Source organism: Saccopteryx bilineata, chromosome 11, assembly GCF_036850765.1.
Source record: "Saccopteryx bilineata isolate mSacBil1 chromosome 11, mSacBil1_pri_phased_curated, whole genome shotgun sequence".
In the NCBI taxonomy this organism is placed as follows: Eukaryota; Metazoa; Chordata; class Mammalia; order Chiroptera; family Emballonuridae; genus Saccopteryx; species Saccopteryx bilineata.
This window is the reverse complement of record NC_089500.1, coordinates 65,014,184-65,037,545: the sequence shown is the minus strand read 5'-3', so window position 1 is coordinate 65,037,545 and position 23,362 is coordinate 65,014,184. Positions and strand designations below refer to the sequence as shown.

Sequence of the window (23,362 nt, the reverse complement as noted above, 5' to 3'; positions counted from 1 at the left end):
GACGCCGCGGGCGCAGCGAAGGCTCGCAGGAGGCTCGGCCTCGGGCGCGCGCCCCATTGGTCCGCTCCGCGCGTCACGCGCCTCGCCCAGGCCCGCCCCCAGCCCGTCCCGCCCCCGGCAGCAGGGGCGCAGCGCCGCCCGCACGCTCCTTGTCCCGGAGTTATCGACCTCGTGCGCTTCCCAGCGAGCTGCCCGGCCCCTGGCACCTGGCCCCAGCCACAGCCTAGCTGCTCATTCCTAGCCGTGGACTCGCAGAGTTCGTGGGGGTCAACTTCTAAAGCGCGGTCCCCAGGTGAGAAGGTGAGACAGTCCTTGGGACCTGAGAAAACCGAGAATAGTCTAGAAATGCTTTACGCGCGGGGTGAGCCCAGGGAGGGGGGGGGCGAGCGTGCAGTCCTGGCCGGGCCTGCCTTGCACCCCCACTGCCACCTGCTGCCCCATTCGGGCCGCTCTGTCTCCCGGTTGAGAGCCAGATAAAGCAGCGCACTGGCCGTGGGGAACGTATTGTTGGAGAAATACGGTAGGGTCTTTCCGCTGAGAAAAACGGGAACTTACGCTCTCGTTGAGCTGCTACCAGGGGAGTCTAAGAAGTTTGAGGAGGCCTGCAGATCCCTGCCTCGAATCAATGACACCCAACTGTGGGCACTTTCCTCAAGACTGAGCAGTGCTTCACAGTCTTCCAGTCTTCTGCAGTTCGCAGCAATCCCGGGACGCGTTCGCGTTCCATTCGGATAGGAAGAGGGAGGCTCATTAGTGACTTGCCCAAAAGAAATACATGAACTGAGGGTGCCAGGCACCCTGCTACGCCCTTTAACCCACACTGCTGTTGCATCCTCAGCCAGGCATTGTACAGATGAAGAATCAGACTCTATGGCCACAAGATCCACCCCGGGTCATATAACTGATAAGAAGAGAAAAGAGGGTCAGGCAGGGAGGGCATCATCCAGACGGCCCCGGGAAACATGGGCAGAAAGCTCACACTCTTCCCCCTCCTGACCTGGGAGGTGGAGAGCCTTTCCCCTGCTGGAGCTGAAACTCCGGACCTCACAGCTAAGACGCTGGAATGCTGTGGGTCTTTCGTTCCTAAGTCCATGAGGGCCTTGGCCCTCTGGATCCTGGGGCCCTTCCTCTGCACCCAGTCAGTGCCAGGTATGCAGCTCCTGCTGGCCTCAGGCTGGGCCCTGGTTTGAAGGAGACTCCTGTTAAGAATGAGGATGGTGCCCTGGCCAGTTGGCTTAGCGGTAGAGCGTCGGCCTGGCGTGCGGGGGACCCGGGTTTGATTCCCGGCCAGGGCACATAGGAGAAGCGCCCATTTGCTTCTCCACCCCCACCCCCTCCTTCCTCTCTGTCTCTCTCTTCCCCTCCTGCAGCCAAGGCTCCATTGGAGCAAAGATGGCCCGGGCGCTGGGGATGGTTCCTTGGCCTCTGCCCCAGGCGCTAGAGTGGCTCTGGTCGCTGCAGAGTGACACCCCAGAGGGGCAGAGCATCGCCCCCTGGTGGGCAGAGCATCACCCCTGGTGGGCGTGCCGGGTGGATCCCCGTTGGGCACATGTGGGAGTCTGTCTGACTGTCTCTCCCCGTTTTCAGCTTCAGAAAAGTACAAAATAATAATAATAAATTATCTCACTTATATGTTTAATCTAAAAATCAACCTACAAACTCATAGAAAGATTAGATTTGTGGCTACCAGAAGAGGGGGATAGGTGGACGGAGATTAGAGGAAATTGGTCAAAAGGTGCAAACTTCCAATTATAAGGTACATAAATACTAACGATGTAACAATGTACAATAAGATGGCTATCTGACACTGCTGTATGGTATATGAGAACATTGTTAAATCCTAAGAGGTTTTATCACAAGGAAAAAAATTGTTCCTTTTTTTCCTTTTTATTGTGTCTATATCAAATGATGAATGCTAACTAACCTTATTGGGGTAATCATTTCATAATGTGTAAGTCAAATCATTATACACCTTATACTTATACAGTGATGTATGTCACTTATATCTCAATAAAACTGGGGGGAGGGGGCACTGAAGAATGACCAGGATGCTCTTTTTTCAGTCTGAATCAGATCATGTCCCTTCTCAACTCTGAACATTTCGGTGGCTCCCGGCTCACCACAGCCTGCAGTGTCCTACAGGATCTGGCCCCCTTTGCATCTCTGGCTCTACCCTCTACTCCTCTCCCCCTTGGCTTACATCACTGCAGTCACACTGGCTACCTTGTAGTTCCTCAAACGTACCAAGCACAATTCCACCTCAGGGTCTTTGCACCTCTTCCTCCTGCCTGTGTAATATTTTCCCCACAAATTACGTGGCTTTACCTCCTTCAGGGTTTTATGAAATGTTAAATTAATTGTTAGAGTGTACAATAGAGACCTTAACCTGAACAGAAATCAAGGGGGGCTGTGGGAAGAGCTATCACACCTATGTCATTGGGAGAGCCCTACATCAGAGCTCTGTGGTTATAACAGCTCCTCTCCTAAACTCCCTCTCTCCCTCTGTAAAGTACTTCCTCCAACTTTGTATAATACACGTGGCTCATCATGTCTGCATGTACCAGATTGCTATCCTTTCTCTTCCCTGAATAAATTCTTTTGGTACCAGAGCACCTAGTCAGATTTTGCTTCATGGTCAACCTTTTGGGGGCTCACAGGGACCCCAGAGAAGGAACTTTAAGGGCTACAGGGCGGGTAAGCGACCAGGAGCCGCTGCCCCATAGAGCCACCTGGGCTCACGGCTCTCTGGCTTAGTGGCTTAGGCTCGGTCTGCTGGAACCCAGCTTCTGATTTTGTGATCAGAAGCTCTCTAGGCTTTATTCAAGAACTTAGAGGGGTTTTATTGTTGTTATCAAAGAGCCTTGCTTGTTTGTTTGTTCATTTGTGAGCTTGGTTGACACTTCAGCCTGACTCTGTAGAAGCACAAGGCTGCTTCCTGGAAATACAGTAGCTTTCTGACAGATTTTCTCTGGAACCAGGTTGTTTCCACAAAAACTGAGGCTAGCCTCTGGTTGGAGTCTGTCTGGAACTAGACTGCTCCAATGGAAGCTGTGTCTCATCAGTCTTTGACTTGTATCTCTTGAAATCAGGCTGTTTTACTACATGGGCTTTTTAACTTTGGCCTTCCCTCACTGTGATCAGGGTGCTGAGAGCAGTGGTGTATGGCCAGTAGCCGCAGCCACCATCACAGCTGCCTGGCCCGTGCAGGTTCACATTAGATTCGATCAGACAGTAATGAAACAACGGAGCCAAGAACTGGTGGGCCATTAGCTTTAATCCTAGCTTGCACCTGGCAGGCAAGAAATACACACAGTGGGAAAACACTTCCCTTTCCATTCAGGGCTCCCAAAGCCACTGCCTTATCCGAGTTTCCTAGAATCAAAGGTTTCTAGCTCACCAGCCTTATTCACCTCTGTTCCCCATCTCCTTCTCTCTGCACAAACTCTGCACAAACTGGCTTCTCCTTCAGCACTCAGCCATTTTGGCTGCTTCTTCCCCCCTCCATGTGGCCTTTCTGTGTTCTCCTCTCTAATGCTAAATAATCTCAGGAACCAAGAGCAAGCTCCCAGTCTGCCCCACTTTATAGTACAGAAATCAAACCCTTTAATCCAATATACAAACAAGAAAGTCTCCGATACAAAGTCACTTATCTGAGGCATAATGAGATTCCTCATGAGAGTGCACCACCCCACATCAAAAAGGGTGGCAAAGGCTTAGTCTTAAAACTAAGCCTTAGGCTATAAAGATCCTGCCTGCTTACAGCCTGTCCCCCCACATCCAATGCAAACTATCGATATAAGCGAGCAAACATATACATCATATTTGCAAACTTATTTGACCAACAAGTGGTTTGCAACCTTTTCACACTTGGGGACTGGGGAAAATAAAATTCTTTCAGGAACCGCTAAGACAGAAATCACCCTGAGCATAAGTGAATTCAACAAAGATCATTGAGTCTATATATAATCTTCATACAACATCAGGGTGGCTAACTGCTCCGTGGACCAGCAGATGAAAAATACTGTTACAGAGTAAGACTGGCCTATATTTAACCTGCAGGTTGCTCAAGCTATTTGGATTGTTTGGGGCCCTTGCTCTAGAGAAAAGTCTCCAAAAAAGGGGATCTCAGTTATTTAAATATTTTAAGACTCTCTTCTTCAGAGATTCCTGTTGAAATCATGTTTAAAAGCCATGGTCACTCTTCATGTGCATATGAATAACTAAATAAGCAGATCTGAACAAAAGTAATTCAGAATATCAATGGCCACCTTGGGGAACCTTTGACATTCACAAACTTACTTTTCTTAAAACCTAACTGGACAATTTATCACTAAAACTAGCAAAGATGAATGGAATGCCTATTTCAAATGTTATTTTGAGGCTTCCAAATGGTACCAAGTATCTGAAGTTGTCTCTTTGCAAAATAAACTTAAAATTAACTGGGGCTACCGAACTTTTACAGAGAGAAAAGATGGTTTTTAATAAGGTGACCCACTTTTTTACAATGAAAAGGAGGACAAAAATAAATGGAAGAAAATGTCATAAAAAACATTTTATTCATTGTAACAATAATACTCTATAATATGATAAATGCGTAATAAAAACATTTATAATATTTTATATTGTAATTATGCTTACATGCCTATTAACTTTTAATAATAATTGTAAGAAAAAAGTACTCATTTAGATACAAATATGTCACATCACACGCAATGGATCGACTCTGCATCAACCGAATACGGACATTTACAGATGAGTCTTCCAATATCAGAAAGGAGGACATGTAGGAGGACACTTTTCAAGGGAGGGAGGATGGAACTTACAACAGAAGGACTGTCCTCCCTAAAGGAGGACAATTGGTCACCTTATTTTTAAAGCCTCATGATCTTCACCTCCATGGCCGTCTTGCCCTTCCCCTCAACCCCTTTGTTTCAAGCTTCACTTCCAAATCTCTCTGGTTCTCCACTCTCTGGCTTCCTTCCCTCACTTCCGGAGCCAACTTCCTCCGAATTTTCACTCACTTCCTCTTGTCCCATTAAAGTTAAGCCTCTGAGAATCCTAACATACCTTAAGTTTCATTTGTCCCCTGGACTAAAACTGGATTGAAAGCACAGTTAAAGAATTCTCTAAGGTATAAGGGAAGGTCCTCACAGATTTGCTGAGGAGTTTTGATATAGTTATTCAGACCTATCAGCCTGGGTCTTCTGATTTGTAGCAGCTAATTCATATGCTAGTTATGAAGGCAAGCCTCACTCAGGCCCTATGAAAGACTTTGAATGGGAATTGCCCAATGAGAACACCCCAGGGGGGATTTAGAAAAAGAAACCTCAGATTTTTGGAAAGAAGCTACAGGACTCCCTCCAGAAGCTCATTGAGCAATTACAGTAGCTTTTTAAAAGTCCGTTGATTGGAGCAAAATAGTCAGACGTGTCTGTTCCTGATTTCAGGTTGTTTGTAAGGAAAATTCTGGTCTTCCTTCAGATATTGATTACACTGGGGTAACCTTTAATAACCCTTTGTTTTTTTAGGGGCTGAACCGATACCTTTCCCTTTTAGTCAAAAGGACCAGGATGGAATAGGAAAGCATACCCACCCAAGATTTGGTTAATTTGACCAATCAGCTTGCTCATACCCTATCAGTGGTCTCCAACCCCCGGGCCGTGGACCGGTACCGGTCCACAGAGAAAGAATAAATAACTCACGTTATTTCCGTTTTATTTATATTTAAGTCTGAACGATGTTTTATTTTTTAAAAATGAGATTCCCTCTGTTACATCCGTCTAAGACTCACTCTTGATGCTTGTCTCCGTCACGTGATACATTTATCCCTCCCACCCTAAAGGCTGGTCCGTGAAAATATATTTTGACATTAAACCGGTCCGTGGCCCAAAAAAGGTTGGGGACCACTGCCCTATATGATCCATCTAAAACTAAGGTTGTCAGGATGTTTAATTTTTAGCCCTGGCGTATGAAGGCCCCTATATGAAAAAAGTCTCCTGGCTTCTGCTTCATTGTAAAAGTGAGGACATTGGGAAAGGGATGTGGCAAACTTCAGCACTTCGGGCACCCAGTCCTCTCACCAGCCTTCCCAAGGTCTCCTATCCCCAGGGATGGGGTTCTGTGCAACAACAGGGCTTTTCCCAACTCTCCCTCTTAATCAGTTTCAAAAAACTTTCCCTCAAATGGGTAATGAGTCTGTCTCTGTCCTTATGACACCAGCTCCTGACTTGGAGTACTAAAATAGTTCAAATAGTAAGGATTTCAAATAAATGTTAACAGGTTTCTGTCTCTGAACCTACAGCCTTTTTGCTGAGGCCCTTGGAAAGGTACCCCCGCTCCTTCCTCCATTCCTCCACTCTGTTCCTCTGTTAGGCTGACATGCCCTAGACAAGTGCTATCCCTGAATTTCTTTCTCCCAAAAGAAGGAGATAATACTAGAATTTGACAGTAGCTGTAAAAATAGCCACTCAAGGAAATTAAATACTGTATTTCCCCATATATTAGATGCACCTTTTTTCCAAAAAATTTGGAGTCTAGCCTGACCAGGCAGTGGCGCAGTGGATAGAGCATCGGACTGGGATGCAGAGGACCCAGGTTCGAGACCCCCGAGGTCCCCAGCTTGAGTGCGGACTCATCTGGTTTGAGCAAAGTTCACCAGCTTGGACCCAAGATCGCTGGCTCAAGCAAGGGGTTACTCGGTCTGCTGAAGGCCTATGGTCAAGGCACATATGAGAAAGCAATCAATGAACAACTAAGGTGTCACAACAAAAAACTAATGATTGATGCTTCTCATCTCTCTTCGTTCCTGTCTGTCCCTATCTATCCCTCTCTCTGACTCTCTCTCTCTGTAAAAAAAATTAAAAAAAAAATTGGGGGTCTAAAAACTGGGTGTGTCTTATACAGTGGTTGTAGATATTTTACTTGCATTTCCCACTTTTTCATGCTTGTTTTTGCGCTCATTGTTGAAGACAGTGATTCGTCATCAGACACAGATGAGAACAAGCTAATGGATGGGAGTTTTGACAGTGATGAGGAGCTGTATGAATTTTATGATGAATAAAACTTGAGTTCAATAGCTTTATGTGATACATTTTTTTTTCAAATTTCAGGCCCCAAAATTAAGGTGCATCTTATCCATGGGGAAACATTTTCAATCTCTTTTATTGTTTCATACCTGATGACTCTCTAGCTAAATCTGATAGCGCTGATCAATTGTTCTTACTGGATCAACTGTTACCCTCTTTATGGACAAAATCTTCAATTGATATTGGCAGAATCCACAGTGCACCCCCACCTACCATCAAGATTCACATATATTCTTCAAAACCCCTTCCCAGAATTGATTAGTATCTCTCTTCAAGGTTTAAAACGCATAAGAGATGAATTCAGCCCCTGTAACACACTTATTTTATCTGTGTGAGAAAACCAAAGGAAAGAGGTGGGGGGTTTGCTTTGGAGCACTAAACCGCATTGTCATCCCTCCAAACCCTGTTGCTCCTAACCCTCAGCCACTACTGACAGCCATTCCAACTGGGAGTAGGTTCTTTACTGTAACTGCTTTATGCAGTACGTTCTTTAACGTTCCGGTTGACAAAGCTAGCCAGTAAGTACCTTTTAGCCTTCTCTTGGGAAGGAGAACAACTCACCTGGATAGTAATGGCCTCCGAATTCTACTGAGAGCCCTCCTTACTCCCCACAAATTCTGAAGACTGATTTGGATGGGGTCATTTTCCCTAAACGTTCTACTTTGTTGCAATATGTGGACAACTTGCTGCTTTGCTCTTCCTCCAAGGTCCTCTCGCAAGAAGACAGCCTCTGCTTGTGAGAACTTTCAGCTTTCAAGAGGCATAAGGTCTCTAAAGAAAAATTGCAGTTTGTCCAAACTCAGGTTTAATATCTGGGACATCCGATACTGAAACAGAGTGCAGCTGATTCCAGAAAAGCTTCGTGGTGCCCTAAGTTTCCTGAGGCCTAACGAAGTGTCAGCTCCGCGGCTTTCTTGGGCTAGGTGCCTATTGCCAGATTGACTCCCAAATCTCTCTTATGAAAACCTTCTATAATATAGAATCTATATGTTTTACTTAAGAATGAAGTCCTGACTCAATTACATGAGAAGAACAGGACAGCATGACTTTTAAAGCCTTAAAGGAGAGTTTAATAAATCTATCTGTTTGGGGGCATCTCAAATATCAGATTCTCTCTCTCTTTTTTCCCCCAACCCCCTTTCTCTCTCTCTCTTTCTCTCTCTCTCTCTCTCTTTGTCTCTCTCTTTTGCTCTTTGTATATGAGAAGTAATGGAATGCCCTTGAATTACTCACCCAAAAACATGAGGATCATGTTAGGCCCTAGGATATTACACTCAGTAGCTGGACCCTATGGTGTGTGGACATGCCCATGACAAGGTCATTACTGCCACTGGTCTTTCGGTTGAGGCCACAGAGGAAATTGTTCTAAGATTTATTTGTGCCCCATGCAGTAGAATCCCTCCTAAATTCTCCTCACACCAGGATCTTCCATTAGTTGCCTGGCTTCCTATAAAGTCCTTTCGTAGTGGGAAGTAAAGGGCACCAAATATACAGAGATGGGAGGTGGTTTGACTTTGGATAATGGACACACAACATTACATGCCATGGAAACGTATACCTGAAACCTGTGTGTTCCTATGGACCAATGTCACCCCATTAAATTTAATTTCTTATTAAAAAGAAAAAGAGAGAGAGAGAGAAGGAGGAGACAGACAGGAAAGGAAAGAGATGAGAAGCATCAATTCTTCATTGTGGCACCTTAGTTGCTCGTTGACTGCTTTCTCATATTTGTCTTGACTGGAGGGCTCCAGCAGAGTGAGTGACCCCTTGCTCGAGCGAGTGACCTTGGGCTCAAGCCAGCGACCCTGGGGTCATGTCTGTGATCCCATGCTCAAGCAACCTGGGGGTTTCAAACCTGGGTCCTTAGCATCCCGGGCTGATGCTCTGTTCACTGTGCCACCACCTGCTCAGGCAAATTTAATTTCTAAATAAATAAATAAAGTCCTTTTATTAACTGTTCCCCACATCACTCTTTCATGTTGTAATAACCTTAACCCAGTTACTCTTCTGCCCTGTAACAGTGACAAAGCCACTCATGCCTGCTTGATACTGATGGGTCACCTCCTTTTTAATGATCTGCAAGAGACTCCTCTAGATACAGCTGATTTCTCATGGTTTGCAGATGATTCACGTTGAAAAAGTGAAATGAAGAGTACTGTGCTGGGTATACTGCTGCAACCCCTTTTGAAGTCTTCAAGGCAGCATCTTTACCTTTGGCTACTTCATCCCAGCAGGCTGAATCCTATACCCTCAGTCAGGCAAAGCTGCCATTATTTATAATGATACACATGCCTTTCAGCAGCTCATGATGTTGGAATGTTATGCAGATAACATGGCTTCCTCACTGCCAGTGGAAATAAAATTTAAAATGGCCCATACATTCAGGAGGTATTGCATGCTACACCTTTATCTGCTGCTTTTGCTGTTAATAAGACGCCAGGGCATCCTAAACTTGACTCGCTGAAAAGTACAGAAAATCTCCCTGCTGACATTCTGCAAGCAATGCTGCCCTTGCAGGCGTCCCCAAACTACGGCCCCGTGGGCTGCATGTGGCCCCCTGAGGCCATTTATCCGGCCCCCACCGCACTCCCGGAAGGGGCACCTCTTTCATTGGTGGTCAGTGAGAGGAGCACTGTATGTGGCGGCCCTCCAAAGGTCTGAGGGACAGTGAACTGGCCCCCTGTGTAAAAAGTTTGGGGACCTCTGCAAGGGACCAGCAGCAGACAAACCTCTGTCATGGTCCGTGGGGATATTTTACAAGCTGATAACTTAGAAAAACTGGTCAGAGAAGCCCAACAACTGGCTTCAGAAAAAAGACAAGCAAAATTAGAAATCCAACAATTGTTGGTCTGATAAAAAGAGAAAGCCAAATAACAACCCAGTCCTACCTGAGACTCTAAAGTACCCACACCTAACTACTGTGCAAGCATTGAACCAGGGGCCCCCAAACTTTTTACACAGGGGGCCAGTTCACTGTCCCTCAGACCGTTGGAGGGCCGGACTATAAAAAAAACTATGAACAAATCCCTATGAGCACTGCACATATCTTATTTGAAAGTAAAAAAAAAACAAAAACGGAAGTAGTACTGTACGTGAGCAATGCCGCGCTTTGCGGCGACACCACATACAGTGCTCCTCTCACTGGCCACCAATGAAAGAGGTGCCCATTCTGAAAGTGTGGCGGGGGCCGGATAAATGGCCTCAGGGGGCCACATGTGGCCTGCGGGCCGGGCCGTAGTTTGGGGATCCCTGCATTGGCCCACTGACAAAACAATAGCATTTATGAATCACTATTGTTGGAGAAATACTAATAAGGCCATGAAAAGTGTCTATCTCACTTGTCCCACTTATGCAAAGTACAATCCAGGGAACCTTATTTGCATGGCACTCAGACATTATTAATTGCCTAATGGACCACTCAAGGTTTGATAAATAGATTTCATACGACTTACACCATCTCATGGAAATAAACATGTTTTAGTCCTGATCCGAATGTTCTCTCACTGGACAGAAGCTATGCCTTGTAGACAGGCTACCGCCTCTTCTGTGGCTAAAGTTCCTGTTAGAAAAGATTATCCCTTCCAGAGGAGCCTTTCCCGAACTCCAAAGCAATGGCGGAGCCCATCTTACTGGTCAGCTTTAACCAGTCTGTGTTGTTTGCCAGTCTTACATTTCCACTGCGCTTATGAGCCTCAATTCTCAGGGGTAGTTAAACATACTAACTGCATTATTAAGACTCAGCAAATTTATAGACCCTCCAAATACTGTGGCCAAAAGTATTGTCATTATTCTTTTTAAATCTCAAAGCTGTCTCTTTTTGAATGGAAGAGACACCAAAAAATAATAATCATTTCCTCCAGTCTTGCTGGAAGGGCCCCTAGCAGATACAGTTGACTAATCCCTGTGCTGCTGCCTCTCCGGGAGGAGACTGTTGGATACATCTGTCACATTTAAAGAAGGCTCCAAAACCTCATTGGCATTAAACACAGACCTGTACCCTAAAATTAAAGCTGTCAACACTGAAGCAGATGGTCTCTGAAGGAGACAGTTTTCCCAAAACAACTGGAGCAGGCCTGTACAAATCTTTCCCTTACTGTTGCTTCTTACTTTATTTTTCTCTCTTTTTTGTGGAAGGAAAATATCATTGTCTACATTTCCCAGTCTAAGGTGACAGGAGAAACTTTTCTAGTTATTGGATCTAACATCAAGAACTTTGATCTGTCTAAGACAATAATGACCTTTATTTCACTACCTACAGGTTTGAGCTCCTGGTTTAGAATCACCATTTCGACTGTTTATCGTGTTGTTTTAAGTTTTCTGTGGTATCTGCTTGCTATGAGCTCTGCGCCTGTTGCTCATTACCCCTGGATGAGAGCTGTTTGCCATTCACGCACCTTCCCTCCGACTTGAGACGGGACACCGAGAAGAGGTCCTTCTGGACACACAGGGCGAAAGGCTGCTGAAATCAGAAGACCTGACTGTTGATCAGTGACGCTTGCTGAGAAAGATCCTGATCCAAAGGGGGGGAATTATAACAGAGAGTTCAACTTGGCCGGAAATCCGGAGGGGCTGTGGGAAAAGCTGTCTTATCTATGTCATAAGGAGGGCGCTGTGGGGAGAACTCACAGCAGAGCCCTATGGTTATAGCAGCCCCTCTCCGAAACTCCCCTCTGAAGTGCTGCGTGGATGAGATTGCAGTTCTGTCTTTTTCCTGAATAAATCTTGTTGGTGACAAACTCCTGATTCAATTTTGTTTCACAGTGGACGTCACCTTCTCAGGGAACCCTGCTTTCACCACCCAATTGAAATTAACACTCTCACTGAGATTTCAGATTCCCGTACTGTTTCACTTTCCTTGTTGGTGCTGATTCCATGCTGATAGAGTATTTACTTTACATTTTACTTTATTTGCTATTTGTCTCATCCAATAGAATGTAAGTAAGCTCCACCAAAACAGCCATTTCCGTCCACTTGTTCCCTTCTGCCTCCAGCCCCAAGCACACAGTAAGTGCTTAATTGTTCAATTAATGAATTCATGACAGACTTAAAACAAACAGGATCCACTTGACAGAAATAAATAGAGCTGAGGAACCTACCCCAGACAGGTAAAGGAGTGGTTCAAAGAGAAATTAGAAGAGTAATTTTCCCAAAACAAGACGCAGAAAATCCCCAAACTAGTTTCCAGGGACTGCCTTTGCACAGGGTGCCTCCTTTATCTGATTGACTCTCTGCCTCCCTCCAGCATCCACATTCAGATGCCACATACTGAGCTTCCTTGGGTACACAGTCTAATACCAGCCCATCTCCCACCTCGAGACTAGACAGATCAGGTCTCTCACGCACAGTGCCTGAAATATACACCGCTCACAAAAAGTAGGAGATATTTCCAAATTAATATGAAGCGATAAAAAAGAAGCATTTGATTTCTTTTTATTAAACAAGAACATCAGAAAAGCAAACAAAGGACAAGTCAAAGAAAGTTGTTCGATTATGTAAATGAGATGCAAAACCAACTTTTATTTCATTGGTGAAAATGCACTGTACAAAAGGCGGAAAGTACTGGAGTATCTGCATGTTCCCTGATCCCCTAATTTTTGTGAGACGTTGTAGTAGGAACTCCATAACATTGTGTTGAGTAAGTAAATCAGTAAATGGGTTAATGGGCACACTGGTAGCCTAAGTCAATGAAAGTCCACCTGAGCGTCTAGACACAGCATTTACCCAGGCCATAGCTAGAGAGAAACTCTCCAGCACTGTCGGGAGAATTCACTACTGCAATTCCTTGCCAAGAAGACGAGAGAAAAAAGCCAGGTGGTGCTCTTCAAAACAGAGATGGCAGAGAAAAGGAAACTGTTCAACATTAAAAACTTCTAACAGCCTGACCAGGCGGTCACGCAGTGGATAGAGCATCTGACTGGGATGCAGAGGACCCAGGTTCGAGACCCCGAGGTCACCAGCTTGAGTGTGGGCTCATCTGGTTTGAGCAGAAAGCCCACCAGCTTGAACCCAAGGTCACTGGCTCCAGCAAGAGGTTACTCGGTCTGCTGAAGGCCCGCAATCAAGGCACACATGAGAAAGCAATCAATGAACAACTAAGGTGTCGCAACGCACAACAAAAAACTAATGATTGATGCTTCTCATCTCTCTCCATTCCTGTCTGTCTGTCCCTGTCTATCCCTCTCTCTGTAAAAAAAACACAAAAACCCTCTAACATACTTTCCATCCAAATTAATTCTTTCCCTACTTCTATATCATCATGCTTAGAAAAGAGCCTTAAATGTCCGACAAGATGCTAAAGAATTTTATCACCACCAAAGTAGTATTGTAGAACTGACAAAGGGACTTCTTAAGAAGAGGGAGGAAGAGGAGGAGGAGGAGGCAAAAAAAAAATAACAAGGAAAAGGAGAGAAGACATCAGAATATGAATAATAAAGTAGCAATAAGTCCATTTACCAACAATTACTGTAAATGTAAATTTACTAAATGCCCCATCAAAAGACAAGGTGACTGAATGGATCAGAAAACAAGACCCATGTACATGCTGCCTACAAGAAACCCGCTTCAGATCAAAAGACATGCACAGATGAAAGTAAAAGGATGGAAGAAGATATTTTATACACATGGAAAACAAAAAAATCTGGGGCAACAAAACTTATATCAGACAAAATAGACTTTAAAATGAAGCTTGTAACAAGAGACAAAGAAGGACCCAGCTTCCACTTCTGAGTATTGATCTGAAGAAACCCCAAAATACTATTTCAAAAAAAAATCTGTGATTATTGCAGCATTATTTACAATAGCCAAGATATGTAAGCAACCTAAGTACCCATCAATAGATAATTGAATAAAAAATATGTGGTACATAAGTACCTAATGGAATATTATTCAGCTATAAAAAAAGAATAAAATCTTGCCATTTATGACAACACAGATGGACCTAGAGGGTATTGTGCTAAGTGAAATAAGTCAGACAGAGAAACACAAATACCACATGATTTTATTTAAATGTGGAATCTAAAACAACAACAACAAAAAAATGAACAAACAAAAGAGAAGCAAACTCATAGTTACAGAAAACGTTTTGCTGGTTTCCAGATGGGCGAGGGGTGGTAGAGTGGGTGAAAGGGGTGAGGGATTAAGAGGTGCAAACTGGCAGTTACAAACAGTCACAGAGATAGAAAGCACAGCACGGGAGTATAATCAATATTGTAATAACTATATGTGGTGCCAGGTGGGGACCAGACTTATCAGGGAGATCACTTCCTAAGTTATATAAATGTCACTATGTGGTACACATGAAAGTAATATAATATTGAATGTCAACTGTAACTGAAAAGTAAAAAATTATTTAAAAAAAAAAAAAAAAGGAAAAGGCCTCAAAAGGATTATAAACTATGTCGTTGAAATATTTTATGACCTCTCGTATAAGACCACTTGGGCTTGTTTTTTTGTGCAGGGGGGCTGTTGATCTTTTCTCTGCTCTTAGATTTCCTGCATTTTACCACGAGGCTTCTAACTTTGGACTCTTGTCTATTTCTTCTTCCTGCTTTATGCTTGGTGCCCTTTTAATCCGGCAACTCAAGTCTTTCTTCAGTTCAGGAAAATTTTCTTCTATCATTTCTTCTCCTTTGCCCCTAGATATCTTCATGGATCGCTCACTCACTTAAGCAGGCCCCTGCTCAAATGCCACCCTAACCATAGTTGACTTTCTGGACCACCCCATCTAAAACAGCACTTCCATTGCTCTCTGTTCCCTGGCCTTGGTTAATTTTATTTTGTGGTCTTGATTTTATATTCTTTCTTTTGTTTTTTGTTTGTTTGTTTTGGGGGGGGGGTTGTTTGTTTGTTGTTGGGTTTTTTTGTATTTTTTCTGAAGCTGGAAACGGGGAGAGACAGTCAGACAGACTCCCGCATGCGCCTGACCGGGATCCACCCAGCACACCCACCAGGGGGCGATGCTCGGCCCCTCCGGGGCGTAGCTCTGTTGCGACCAGAGCCACTCTAGCGCCTGGGGCAGAGGCCAAGGAGCCATCCCCAGCGCCCGGGCCATCTTTGCTCCAATGGAGCCTTGGCTGCGGGAGGGGAAGAGAGAGACAGAGAGGAAGGAGAGGGGGAGGGGTGGAGAAGCAAATGGGCGCTTCTCCTGTGTGCCCTGGCCGGGAATCAAACCCAGGACTTCTGCATGCCAGGCCGACGCTCTACCACTGAGCCAACCAGCCAGGGCCTGTTTTTGGTTTTTTTAGCGAGAGAGAGAGAGAGAGAGAGAGAGAGAGGATAGAAGGACAGTCAGACAAGAAGGGAGAGAGATGAGAAGTATCAACTCATAGTTGCGGCACCTTGGTTGTTTTTTTGTTTGTTTTGTTTTTAAATTTTTATTGATTTTAATTTATTGTGTTTACATAGATTCAAGTGTCCCACCGAATATATCCCCCCACCCCCGTGTTCCCCTCAACACCCCCCTTGCCCTCTCCCCACAACGTCCTCCCCCCTTCCCTCCAGGATTTGCTGTCCTGCTCTCTATAATGCTGTGTTATGTATATATAATTTCACCAATCTCTCTCCCTTCTCTGATCCCATCCTCTCATCCCCTTTCCCTCTGACAACTGTCCCTCTGGTCCCTTTGATCCCGCCTCTGCCTCTATTCTGTTCCTCAGTTCACATTGTTCATTAGATTCCTCAAATAAGTGAGGTCATATGATATTTTTCTTTCTCTGCCTGGCACCTTAGTTGTTCATTGATTACTTTCTCATATATGCCTTGATGGGGGAGGAGGGGGCTTCAGCCAAGCCAGTGATTCCTTGCTCAAGCCAGCAACCTTTGAACTCAAGCCAGAGACCATGGATAGGGTCATGTTGATGATCCCACGCTCAAGCCTGTGACACCATGCTCAAGCTGATGAGCCCACACCCAAGCTGGCAACATCGGGGTTTCAAACCTGAGTCTTCAGTGTCCCAGGCCAACACTCTAGCTACTGCGCCACTGCCTGGTCAGGCCTGATTTCATATTCGTAACTAATTTTTTGTTTATTGCCTATGTCTCCCATTAGCTGGCAAGTTCCTTAAGAACATGGACTTGGATTTTTTTTTTTTTTTCCTTCATGGCTATATCCCCAGAACCTAGGATACTCCAGAAATATGTAAGTGAACAAAAAGATTATTTCTGACTTCTCCTTCTAAAGCTTCTAAAATGTTGATCGTGAGCCTTTAAAGAAGTTCCTGAAGGGCTGGCATTGTCCCACGGCACTGTCGTCACCAGTCTTGGCTCTCCACCCCATACCCATTCCCACACCCCCTCCACTGTCCCCCATGACCTCGAGCGTTTCCTCTGACTTACACCTGCCCAGTGCTGAGCCCAGCCTGCCCTCAGGGTCCATTCAGTGGCTCAGTGGTCTGAGCACAGAGAGACCATCTGAGGCCATCAAGCCCAGTGAACTACTGCAGTCACAAACTTCCCCATCTTAGGTGGGAAGTATCAAATATCCCACTCTCAGATCCCGCGTCCCTCAGTTGAACCTCAGGAGTTTCTGACCAGTGTCCATCTCTGCTAATGAGCAAAGGCCTAGGATGCCGAAACCCCATCTGTTGTGGACTCAGGAAGTAGCTTTGAGGTATGAGCTGAGAGTAGGCAGACACACAGTGAAGGCTATAAGAGGTGGTTGGGCTGGGGAAGAAATACACTGCAGCAGGCTCCGCACACAGGGGCCCGGGCCTTTTCCCCATCAAGCAGGGTCCTGGAGTTTATGTGCAAACAAGAGACCAGTCCCCAAACCCCCACCCCTGGACACACATAGCTCTGAGGGACATCAGCCCAGAGCCTTGGGGACGTGGCTGTCAAGAAAAGAACAGAACAGAGCCTGAGTACCACAAGCCTGCCTGTCCCCCAAGCCCTGACCAGTGGCAAAGGCCCCAAGGTTGGAAGTGTGGCTTTACTCTGTGGCAAGAACTCTGGAATTCCCTGGTTCAGGACTGATGCCCACAGGTGCAGCTCTGGGGGAAGAGGGCGCTCAGCTGTCCTCTTCTTCTCTGTCATGAATCGTGAGCTCGCTGGCCTCTGGCCAATATTTCCAGACCGAAGGTGGGACAGGCGTATTCTCAGCCCCATGGGGCTGTCTGTATGGCAGCCAGGACTCTAGTCCTGGATTCCTCCACCCAGCTGAGTGGCATTGGGCAAGTCAGTTTGCCTGCCAGAGCCTCAGTTTCCTCATCTATAAATTGAGTGCCAAGATCCCTGTCCTACTTGCCTCACAGGGTTGTCTGAGGATCAAGTAAAGTAATGGAGAGGAGAAGGAGCTGGGAAGTCCAGAGGCTAAGGAGGGGCTTTATCACTCCTTCCAGTATTTATTCAGCACTCCTTGACCGTCAACCTGGCCTGGTACTGGGCAATGCTGCCGAATAGGGACCCTGGCACACAGGCCCAGGGGCAGCAGAATGATGGCAGTGCAGGGGACAAATCACAACTCAAATGGGGCAACACGTGAGAAAATGCAAGAAGCCCAGGAAACTGACTGCTTTGTACTCCATGGGATCAAGTGTATCTCTGTCCCTACGGGTTCAAGCCCAAGCCTCAGAGTGATATCTAGGCCAATCTTTTGAGTAATTCTTTTAAAAAATAACACCTGCACATTATTGTAAAGTTCAAACACTACAGAATGACTGAATAATTCAACCTCAGTCCCACTGAGCATTTTTGTTCTGTTCTTATTACCAAACTCTACATAGCATGCTGCCTCTTCTGTGTCTCCAGAGGAGGCTGGTGGCCGCTCTGTGGGCGGGGCTTGGCCCTCCAGCGCCCTCTCTGCCCTTCACCTGCTCTGTGCCCCCGGAGGCCGGTCTGCACAGACCACAGGACTCAGACCTCTTCACTCCGGTGCTCCTTCCTTTCTCTCGTCACCAGGCTGATGAGCTCAGCTTCAGACACTACACCCACTCCTGCTCCACCCCACAGAGCCTCCCTCTCACGCCACACCATGTCACCCACAGACGACCTCCCCGGAAAGAGTCAGGATGGTGCCACCACCAGATGCAGAAAAGATGGAGCCCCACCTCAGACCTAAGCCCTCCTGCAGTTCTGATCAGACAAGGCAGCCGTTCTGTCACAGAAAGCAGGGTGTCATTGTCAAACCAGCTACTGACACTGCAAGTCGGTAGCTGAGGAAGGATTCTTCTTGGGAACACCCTGCAACTTTGTGTCGGAAAGAACCTAATGGTTGGTAAAGCAGGAGCCCCCTGGGCAAAGGTCAAGTGGGTGAGCGGAGGGCAGGGAAGTGTGCCCAGCGCTTTGTTTAAAGAGCCTGGTGCTCTTTAAACAGATAATTCTGTTTAACCTTCGTAACTCCTCTCCTACTGGGCCCATTTTACAGAGGGGGGAACAGGCACGGAGAGGTCGTTTGCTCAGGATCACTCAGCCTGCAAGAAGTGGTGCCCAGGTTTCCACCTGGAAAATAGTTTCGGAAGTGTCTGCTGCTTCCTGGTGAGGCTGTGAGAGCCTGGGAGAGGGCGGAGTAGGGGAAGGGTCTAGAGCAGGGGTCCCCAAACTACGGCCCGCGGGCTGCATGCGGCCCTCTGAGGCCATTTATCCGGCCCCTCGCCACACTTCCGGAAGGGGCACCTCTTTCATTGGTGGTCAGTGAGAGAAGCATAGTTCCCACTGAAATACTGGTCAGTTTGTTGATTTAAATTTACTTGGTCTTTATTTTAAATATTGTATTTGTTTCCATTTTGTTTTTTTTTTACTTTAAAATAAGATATGTGCAGTGTGCATAGGGATTTGTTCATAGTTTTTTTCTAGTCTGGCCCTCCAACGGTCTGAGGGACAATGAACTGGCCCCCTGTGTAAAAAGTTTGGGGACCCCTGATCTAGAGAGAGGCCCCTCACAGAGTGGAGGTGGAAATTTGCAGGGGAAGGGCGGGGGCATGTGGACGCCAAGCCTTCCCGGGACAGGAAACAGCTGAAGCACGTTCGGCGGTGACATGTGGCACTCGCCTGTCCAGGGTCTTCTGTCACTTGGTCCTCGCGTTTTTACAGCCACAGCTCTGGAAGAGCCTGCTGCATCCCAGCCTAGAGGATCAAGGAACAAATGTCACGGCTCTGGAGGTCCAAGCAGTGACCGGCAACCTAGTGATCGCAGGCCTGGGGTTGAGCCAGGCCTGCTGGCCCGCTGTGCAGAACCAGGACAGACGTGCTGACGGTGGCTCAGAAATGAGAATAACGGTGTCGTCAATAAGAGAGGAGCCTGCCTCACACCTGCCCGCCAGGCCCATGCTGCCGACTCTCGAGCTGCTGCAGCACGTCCCAGTGCCAGGGGCCCAGCTTCGTCCACTGCTGACCGCTGCTCCCTTCTCCTCGGTAACTCACAGTCACGCACGGGCTCCAGCCCCGTGGCAGCGGGGAAAGAGGGAGGGAAGGGTGTGCTGCTGACCGCAGCCCTTCAAGACCAGCACACAGAAGGCGCCACCGTTACTGTGAGGAAACAAGGGTCTGGATCTGAAGTCCGTGGCCAGGTTTGTGTCTCTCCGCCCGTGGATCTGGGCACCTAAACCCCCTAGAGTCTGGTCCCATCTCTAACTGGCTGCGGAGACAGAGCAAGTCCCCACATTCCATAGATCTGTTTTACCCTCTGCACCAAAAGTTTGGCCAGAACAGCCCCTGAAGGGCCCTTCCTGATGGAGGACTCTGAACTCCAGGACACCAGAGGTGGTGAGGCCCAGCCGTGGGGAAGGAAAGCTGAAGTCAGGCCACGTGCAGCTCCCTCAACTGTGCGACGAGGCTGGGGGCAGGCCGTGCGTCCCAGGCCATCGGCACAGCCCCAGAGTTTCCAAGCTTCCTTGGGAAAGCTTCTGTAAACTGCTAGTTAATACAGTAGGCAACTACACTAACTGCTTTGCTCCATATGACAGTGGTCCCCAACCCCCGGGCCGCAGACCGGTACCGGTCCGTGGGCCATTTGGTACCGGTCCGCAGAAAAAGAATAAATAACTTACATTATTTCCATTTTATTTATATTTAAGCCTGAACGATGTTTTATTTTTTAAAAATGACCAGATTCCCTCTGTTACTTCCGTCTAAGACTCTCTCTTGATGCTTGTCTTGGTCACGTGATACATTTATCCGTCCCACCCTAAAGGCCCGTCCGTGAAAATATTTTCTGACATTAAACTGGTCCGTGGCCCAAAAAAGGTTGGGTTGCACTGCCATACGAGACATGGAACTATGAGCTAACATTTATGAGTGTTTATTATATACTGACACTGTTTTAGGTGAACTTTAACCTCCTCTAAACCACACAATTTCTCTATAAAGTAAGCATTTCTGTGATCACCATGTGGATAGTGAATCCATAAAACATGAACCAACCACTATGAAAAAGAAGCACTCAAAGAACAAGAAAGAATTCTTGAAACTTTAATACTTAATAATATTCATGAAAATCCAACCAAGATTGAATAGAAGAATGCACACTCTTGAGAACCAAATCTAAATGACAGATGGAAATCATAAGAGAAAAATTTCACAGTGTCTACTGGAAGGAATTGAATTCACACTCAGAAATAAAGACATCACAATCACCTCCCAAGGAAACTGATATCTGGCCCCTACTATGCTTGGGAGGATGGGTATTGCTGGGTGACAAGAGAGTTAATGAGTCACTCTTGCTGGTTAAAGTCCTCAAAGTTTAACGCATGTTTTTTCAGACACAATTCTAGTCTAAAGCTTCCACCCCCTTCCCCCAGGGTACCTATCTGGTGATTTGGGGGGCTGCTGGCTATCACTTGGCTCTGAGCAAAGCACAGGGAACCAGTGTGTGGGGGAAGTCACTGCTGATCACACACACAGGGCAGGCTTCACACATAAGCAGTGGTCTGTTCAGAAGTCCTGGACTTGTGTGAATACATTAAGAACACCACTACACCAACGTGACACTAGCCACTTGCCGGATTCAGGAACAAATTCCTCATTGCTTCAAAGCACAGTAAGAAAAACACCAAACCCAAGTGGAAGAAAGATACGAACAGAACATACAACTGGCCAATGCATACACGAAGAATTTCTTAACCTCACCATTGACCAGAGAAACACAAATTAAAACAAGGTATCAATTTCAGCCAGTTGGCAAGAATATTTTAATGTTATATTCAGAAAGTAGTCAAATTGGTCCGTTTCCAAAAGGCAGCCTTGTAATAAACCATTGCTTTTTAGTCAGTAATTTCTGCTTTAGGAACTGATTACCAACAAATTATCAGATTTGCAATCAGATTTACACACAAATTTGTTCTTCCCAACATTACTTACAATTGAGAAAAATTGAAAACCAATTGAGGTCCAACAAAAGGAAAACTGATAACTATGTCCCGTCTGTGCAATGAAATATCATTTATTTAATATCAGCTTTTTAAAAAGACTATTTGAGGCCCTGGCCAGTTGGCTCAGTGGTAGAGCGTCGGCCTGGTGTGCAGGAGTCCCGGGTTCGATTCCCGGCCAGGGCACACAGGAGAAGCGCCCATCTGCTTCTCCACCCCTCCCCCTCTCCTTCCTCTCTGTCTCTCTCTTCCCCTCCCGCAGCCAAGGCTCCATTGGAGCAAAGTTGGCCCAGGCACTGAGGATGGCTCTGTGGCCTCTGCCTCAGGCGCTAGAATGGCTCTGGTTGCAACAAAGCAACGCCCCAGATGGGCAGAGCATCACCCCCTGGTGGGTATGCCGGGTGGATCTCAGTCGGGCGCATGCGGGAATCTGTCTCTGACTGCCTCCCTGTTTCCAACTTCAGAAAAATACAAAAAGAAAAAAAAAAGACTATTTGATGAAAGTTAAAGTGAAAAAAAATGAGAGAGTAAAACTCTAATTCTATATATGATTATGTAAAGGAAAATATATTCATAGAAAAATGAGAAATAGTTATGGAAGTATTTATACTGATGGTTTTTAAAAATATTTACTCTGAATGATGGGATCACAAATGATCTCTTTTTTTAGATATAGATTTTTTACTTTTCCAGATTTTCTATAATGAATATATATTTCTTTAATAACCAGAAAAATATGGTTTTGTTTTATGTCTGTTTTGAATGTGTAAGTTAGCATGTTATTTTCTAGTTTTTCTTATTAGTATAAAAGTAAATGTTCTCAGCCCTGGCCAGGTAACTCACTCAGTTGGTTAGAGCATTGTTCCAATACACCACGGTTGCCAGGACCCAGGTTTGATCCCCAATCACAGCACTTACAAGGATCAACCAATGAATGCATAAATGAGTGGAACAACAAATCAATATTTCCCACAGCTTTTCTCTTTCTGTTTCTTTCTCTTTCTCTAAAATCAATCAATAAATAAAATTTTAAAAATAAAAGTAAATGTTCTTACTGCACAAATATCAGAAAATACAGACAACTATAAGGAAAAAAAAAAAAAGAACCTCACGCCTGACCAGGTGGTGGTGCAGTGGATAGAGCATCAACCTGGGACCCTAAGGTCCGAGGTTTGAAACCTGAGGTTGCCAGCTTGAACACGAGCTCATCTGACTTGAGCACAGGCTTACCAATTTGAGCATGTGGTTGCCAACTTGAGTGTGGGATCATAGACATGATCCCATGGTTGCTGGCTTGAAGCCCAAGGTTGCTAGCCTGAGACCAAGGTCACTGGCTTGAGCAAGGGGTCACTGGCTTGGCTGGAGTCCCCACTCTGCCCCATCAAGGCACATATGAAAAGCAATCAATGAACCACTAGAGTGCTGCAACTACAAGTTGAAGCTTCTCATCTCTCTCCCTTCCTGTCTGTCCCTATCTGTCTGTCTCTATCACACAAAAAAAGAGAAATTAACAATTTTCATCACAGTTAACTTTTTTTTTTTTGCTTTCTTACAAAAAATTGAATCATTATATATATTGTTTTGGTGCCTTTTTTAAACAAAAATAGGGCTAAAAACACTTAAAAATTTTATCATCTTGGCCCTGGCCAGCTGACTCAACGGTAGAGTGTCAGCCCAGCATATAGAAGTCCCAGGTTCGATTCCTGGTCAGGGCATACAGGAGAAGCGCCTATCTGCTTCTCCACTTCTCCATCCCTTCTCTCTCTCTCTCTCAATCTCTTTCTCTCTTCATCTCCTGCAGCCATGGCGGCTTGAATAGCAATTTGTCCCTGGGTGCTGAAGATGGATCAATGGCCTCACCTCCGGCGCTGAAATAGCACCGTTCAAAGCAACAGAGCAGCAGCCCAGATGGGCAGAGCATCGCCCCTAGTGGGCTTGCTGGGTGAATCTTGGTTGGGGTGCATGTGAGAGTCTCTCTCT

At 45.9% G+C, this 23,362-nt stretch overlaps 1 long non-coding RNA gene across 1 annotated transcript; it reads left to right on the top strand.

Annotated features, from left to right (window-relative positions):
• The first annotated feature begins 138 nt into the window (after positions 1–138).
• Positions 139–11,821, top strand: LOC136315013 (uncharacterized). The gene is made up of 2 exons (XR_010727451.1): positions 139–300; positions 11,344–11,821. It is a non-coding gene; the product is annotated as an uncharacterized lncRNA (long non-coding RNA).
• Positions 11,822–23,362: the final 11,541 nt, after the last annotated feature.